The following is a 6,457-nucleotide window of genomic DNA, read 5'->3' on the forward strand; positions in this document are numbered from 1 at the left end:
TTCAGCAGTTTGCAGGGAAAGGCTGTTCCAAGCTCTTCAAGTGCAGTTCTAGTAATTTTTCCAATTGATAAATACACCACGGATGACTCCCATCCCTTCCATTTCCAAAGACATAAACAAGCTACAGACCATTCTGGGTTTGAATCACAACCAGAGTAGCAAAGTCCTGAAATCCAACACATTATCTCATGTTAAATACACTCCTGTTCTATATGATTAATATGCTCTCTACTTAATTGAAGTGTGACACACAAAGCGAAAAATGTTAATTGAATTTTATAGCTCATGAAGGTTGCCAGGTTCTTGGGAGATTATTTTGCTGAAGGGATAACTTATCTTTTCAAGCTTTATTTCTTTTTGGTTTTGGAAGCACTGAAGGAGCATTAGCTTGGAAAGACAACGCATTTATTTATTGGCTTTGGTTTCTTGCAGATAATGGCTATTTTATTTTTCAGAAAACATGCCTAGCTTGGCTCTTAACTACAGTTTGTGTAAAAATCTCATAAAAGAAAAAAACCCTGTTCACCAAACCTCTGAACTCGAGCCTTATCTCAGATTTAATCGCAGTTTGAAATGAGGTCTGACTCCTGACCTGTTTCAGTTGAACATCCCACCACCTGCCAGACTTCTCGTCTGAAATACAACTTTTATGTTCCCTAGTAACTTCGACTGCAGCTAATATTACAGTAGTCCCTTCTGGGAAAGACTGCTCTAAACTCGTGCTTTGCTATACATGCAATTAAGACAGGAACAGAGCTGATTAGAGCGATTGTGACAGTAATGATTATTATAAACCATTATGCATTGATTTCGGTTGTTTAGAAGGGTTTTTTTTTTTACAGGCTGAGTATTGATCATCATATGCAAATGAAGATGTTTGTAAGGTAATTGCTGCTTCTGCAAGTCCATGCAATACCTTTAAAATTTAGTAGCACTAAAACTGTGATCCTCAGTAAACATGTTATGCTGATGCGGAGACAGAAATTCTGCTCCAGAAATACGTGCACTCACCAGCATATTAAAGACACTTATTTGGCAAAACCTTTGCCAATGATGCCTGGAAGATCACATCTCGCAGGTCTCTGCCTGATGTTGTCTGTGTCACCAGCCTGAACCTCAGCTGTCAGAAAAAGCTTTGTAAGCACATAAAAGAAATAAAAGGGAATTTGATGCTTTGAAGACAGGCAACTCTACTTATTTCCTCCATGCCACTGGGGTGGGTAGTCCATGCCCCACCCTGTTCCATGCATTGGGGAGATAAGTCTGAAAAATATATATATATATATGTATGTCCTCTATAACAGTATCAGTAATTGCTTGCAAGCTCTTGAAAAGTAGCACTTCTTGGTTTCTAGTAGATTGGTTAAGTTTGGGTCCACCACCAAGAAAGAAAACCAAACATGGCACTGATAATAAAGTGCATCACTTCTCGTCTAGTGAATACCAGTTTCCACATGCAGGAAAAGACAGAAGTCCGAGCGTAACCCACATACTGTCTCATTGGCAGGTTTATTAGAGGAGCTATTAGTATTCTTATTAATGGACCTGCTAGATGTTCTTATTAGTGGAGTTCCCAGACCTGCAGCAACCCGAGGCTTATTTTGCCTCTTGTTTTTCTTTTAGCCTTAGTGTTCATCAGAGGCGCAAGTCAAGGTCAATTTAATTAAATAAAGCCAGTAGTCAATTTGGAACAGATCTTATAATACAGAATATGGGAAGAAAAAAGAGAGAATTAAAAAGAAAAGGAGATAAAAGGATAATAAAATATTTCCAGCTGTTCTGTGAAATTTCTGCAGTTTCTCCACACTCCACCACACTCACTAGGCTCTGCTGTGGAGGTAAATCCTGGACCGTTTTGCACAACGCACAAACCAATGCCTGAAATCATGTTTGTCAGCTCAATAGGAAAAAAGTGGTAACCACACGTCCTAGCACCACCGCTACCAGAAAAAGTGCATTAACGACCCATGAGATCTCTGATACAGAACCAAATGCTTCTCGTGTTTGGCTTCTTAAGCTTCCTTCGTGATAAAGCAACCAGCTGGCAGATGACTGCATATCAAAGCATAGCGAAGTACAGTCTGTGGTTTTAAACTACATTATCCTCATCCCCATTATGGAGAAATATAGCTCCTTATAATCCCCATTACACTCCTGGATAATTGTGAACAATCTGCTGTAGTCTCTAGAGAGAAACCCTTGCCTCTTAGACTGCTTCTAACTAGTATTTTAAAAGCATTGCATTAAAGCCCACATATGTTCCTTGTATTTTATGCAGAAATCATGCTAATATGCTTAAACAAGAAATCCACTCCTTTTCAACACAGAACATTTGTTTACCGATTTTTTGCTACACATTTGTTGATGCTACAAATTATGTCTTCCACAGGAGAAAGAGGAACGAGCAAAGGAACAAGAACACACACAGTCTGAGTGGAGAATTGCTAATTCTGATTGGGAATGGGAGCTGGGCAAGCAGTAAACAAAACCTTATGTAGAAGTACGACCTACAGCACAGATCCATATTTTTCAAAATCGTTAACCAGCAAAATTCTGCATATGATTTCATAAAAATATTTGATAAGAAATCTCATGCTATTGGATACAAGTTTCAGAGCACTAATGCGGGGTCCTCGCCTATGACTCCTATTTTTGAATTAATGAATAATGTTGACTATGGGCTTGATAACCTGCCTCCACTGAACAATTTTCTGGTGTACCATGCAAGTACAGAATGTACAATACTAATTAGCTGCTTTGCCCATCTACTTAAAATGTTTTGCACATGCCAGCAAATGTAAATACACAATTAGGGCATATTTAGTTAAAAGGCAAAGCAAGATAAAGTACAACTATTATTAGCCAGAACAAAAATCTTCACAATCTTCATCCATACTGAGGTCTAATTAAGTTTGCAAAATGTGCAAACCAGCTCAGCTGATTATTTAAGGTTTGGAAAACAGTCCTAGGTTAGAAAGTACGACACTAAGTATTTTGATGGCGTGGGTGGCTGTGGTTTTATGACTATTGTTACTATTAGCTGTTTGTTGTCTGCGCACACACTATAAAAAACTCATAAGCCAAGTGTGAAAGTAATTAGCATTAGGAAGTTGTGTTAACAGGAATTAGAAAAGTAGTCACAGGAGATCTTCATTACAGATGAACAGTATTAAATGTCAATTGTATCAGATGTTTTGTGTTGTTGTATGCCTTTCTACTTAAATGTAGGAACTAAAATTCAGCTCATTGTCAGCTCAGTTTGATGACAAAAACAAGTTTGAGGGAAAAAAAGGAAAAAGCATTTTCTCTCTCTCTCTCTCATTGAGCATTTGCCAATTCCATATCTAGAAATACTGCACTTTTCAGTGCTTGAGATTGTCCGGGATTATAAAATGCTTAAAGAGTTAGTGCCAAAGAAGACAAAAAGAAACTTCCTTCCAGGGAATTTGAAGCATTCTTCACTGTGGTAAATGTTTTCTTTTCAGGTTAGAGGTAATTCCCCTCAATCTGAGACACAAGGTCTTTTATAAGAGTGTTGCCCCTGACACGAAGTATTGCTTTGCAACAGCCTGACAACTTACTTTCTTTCAAACTTACATGGGGAACTAATTAAAATAGAGTTGCTTAATTTCCATTGCAGAGGGTTTCAACTTATGTCTAAAGGCTGACTGAAACATCGTGTTACGATAATCATCGCTCCAGCCCCCAATTAGTCCAGTTGCTCCCAGGACTGCAATGTGCATCTTAAAATTTGTCCCCCTGAATTCCTCGACTAAGGATGCACTGTGTACATCTGGGAGGGTCTGCCAGAGTGGAAGTGATACCCAAGCGACAGCACTACCAGGATTTCCCTGCAAGACCTTGCTGGGCTCCATCTGATGCTCCACGTGGCAGCTTCGTGTGGCTCGATGCCCGTTGGGGGTCTGCCGTCCCTGTGAGTGGCATCAGCGACTGGGCTTCCTCGAGGAAGAAACAGATATGTTGATATGTAAATAAATAAGTTGAGCACGTGGAGGTAAAACAGAGACTACCACTCATCCTCTCAGTAAGAGTATTGCTGATTACCTTTAAAGCAAATTCATACTTACAATAATAATATTATTAAAACAATATTTTATTTAAATAAAATTTAGCTTTATTAGTATTTCATCTCTTTCCCCTTCTTCATTTATTCTCCTGAAGTTTAATTCCTACCTATTTTGTACATATCAAAGTGGTTTCTTTCCCACATCCATCTGAATCTGAGCAGGTTTCAGCAAAGCAAGACAGAGAGAAGCAATTGAGAGCTAATGACTAGTGCAGTCTGATATCAGACCCCAGATAGGCAGGGTTTATGCTTGTTAAATGTGTCTGCAAGTTCTAGAAAGCTAATTAAAGCTAAGCATATTCTTCTCATCTTACAGGTACTCTGTGTCTGTGGGATATAAGATACCAAAAAAAAGACTTCTGTTTCCCTGATCCTTTAACTGTGTGTCAAAGCAATGAGCCCTAAATGAAGTTTCATCTTTCTCGAGGTGTTGCTAGGTGCTAATTAGCCTTGGGGCCTTATGAAAAAGGGAGAAAGTGCAGCAAAGGATTTCTGTGGAGATTGGTTTCTTGTCCACTCTTTAGAAATAAGCCCTACGGGACTCTGTCATTAGAGGTTGCTGTGACATTTATTCCCATGTTGTGGTTGTTCCAGCGATGGACTCTGCGCTTATTAATACAAGTATATATTGCTGCTTCAGTGGATATTTTGGCAAACTGATTTTCCTCACTCTATAGCCAAGGGCTGTCTATATCATCTCCAAAGCGGAGGGGAAGACAGAGCAATATTTATACTTCCCAGGTCTTTGTTAGTTTGGTTCAACTAAGGAAAACTTCCATCCTGGACCAGGGTCTTTCTGATAACTGGTTTATTATATCACTATAAAACAACAATAAAGCAGAGCAAATAACCCAGTCTCAGGTGAAAGTGCGCAGAGCTGAATCAAGCCACGGGTCCTAACGTCCCAACCTCAATAAAATTCCCAATGTCCTAATGGGTGGAGGAGTGGGAAGTGTCCTCGATTCCCTGACAGCCTCAGCTCTACGTGCTCAAACGCTCAGGCACTTTCTAATAAAGGGCTTTGGGAAACTGGATGCGGATTTGGCCTACCCAGATACCCACTTTTTTTAACGTTTTTTTTTTTTTTACTGTGAAGGAAGGAAGTGGTGAGAAAGCCGAGTTACGTGCCCAGCCACAGAGGCCCAGCAGTTTACAATGTTCCCATACTCCCAAGGACGGTCATATTCTTGGCAGGCTGATGTTAGCAGCAGGCTCACCTAAAAGTGCTTATGGCTGCTGTCAAACCCTTCATAACATGGCAGAGTACATCTTGTTTGTGGATATCCTAGCCTTTTTTTATTCAATTTCCGACTGTTAAATTACCCTGTGCACTCTTGTAACTATATAATCACAGTCAATTTCTTCATTGTTTGGGGTGATTGAATCCAAAGCTTTGGGGCTTTTTCGGGTCATGTGTGCCAGACCTCAAAGTGACCTTAACTAACAATCCCTTGTTTCTCTTCCTCTTTCATGTACTTACTTTCCAGGATCAATCTCTTTCCAAAAATAATATTAATTTTGGCCCCGCACCCTGCTCCATTTCACTCTGGTATATGTCTGGAGCAGCAAGGATAAGAACAAAGCTCTCTGTCTTTAAAACACTTCTTTCAACCACAGTTGGGTCCTTTACTTTACATCCATTGTATTTCTAAGGGGGAAGATGGAGTGTTTTGCAGTAAGGGAACTCTGTGCCCAGTGCTAGCGACTCGTGCAGCATCCATCAGGACTATTTGCTGGACTTGTTCCCATCCCATTTTGATACTCTTCAAACATGAAGGGGAATTCATAACCTAAGGGTACTAATGCACAATCACTTTGTTACAACTTACGACGCTTGTCCAATGCATTCTGCATTTAAAAAAATACTCACAAAACAAGTAAAGTGCAGAATAATGCACAGATATTGGAGTATACAGGGACAGAAATGGCAGGAGAGGCTGATCCTGGAATCCTGTGCTCCATTTTGATGGCTGCAGCAAGAATCAGTAGCTGGAAGCTACTGATTATAAAATTACAACAAGAAATTAGATGAACATGTTTAACAGCAGAGTGACATAATCCTCAGAAAGAAGTTACTTCAGGAGTCAGTGGACCTTTTTATCACTTCACAGCAAGGCTGGATGCCTTTCTAGAAGGTATACCAGGCTAAAAGCTTGGACTTCACTGGGCTGTGAACGATGCTAGACAGAGGCTTCACCTCTCGTCTTAAACTTTCATGAATCAATGAAAAACAGTGTTACTCCTTTTGAATGCACAAGCTTCAAGCCATGACAGAGTTTTATAGACCCGTGAAGACTGCAGGGTAGGGGTAATGCAATCACAGTATTTGCTCCCAGTGAGAGGACACAAGAACTCACTGAGCGATGTGTG

Source organism: Pygoscelis adeliae, unplaced genomic scaffold (assembly GCF_000699105.1).
Source record: "Pygoscelis adeliae isolate BGI_AS28 unplaced genomic scaffold, ASM69910v1 Scaffold75, whole genome shotgun sequence".
NCBI classification, from domain to species: domain Eukaryota; kingdom Metazoa; phylum Chordata; class Aves; order Sphenisciformes; family Spheniscidae; genus Pygoscelis; species Pygoscelis adeliae.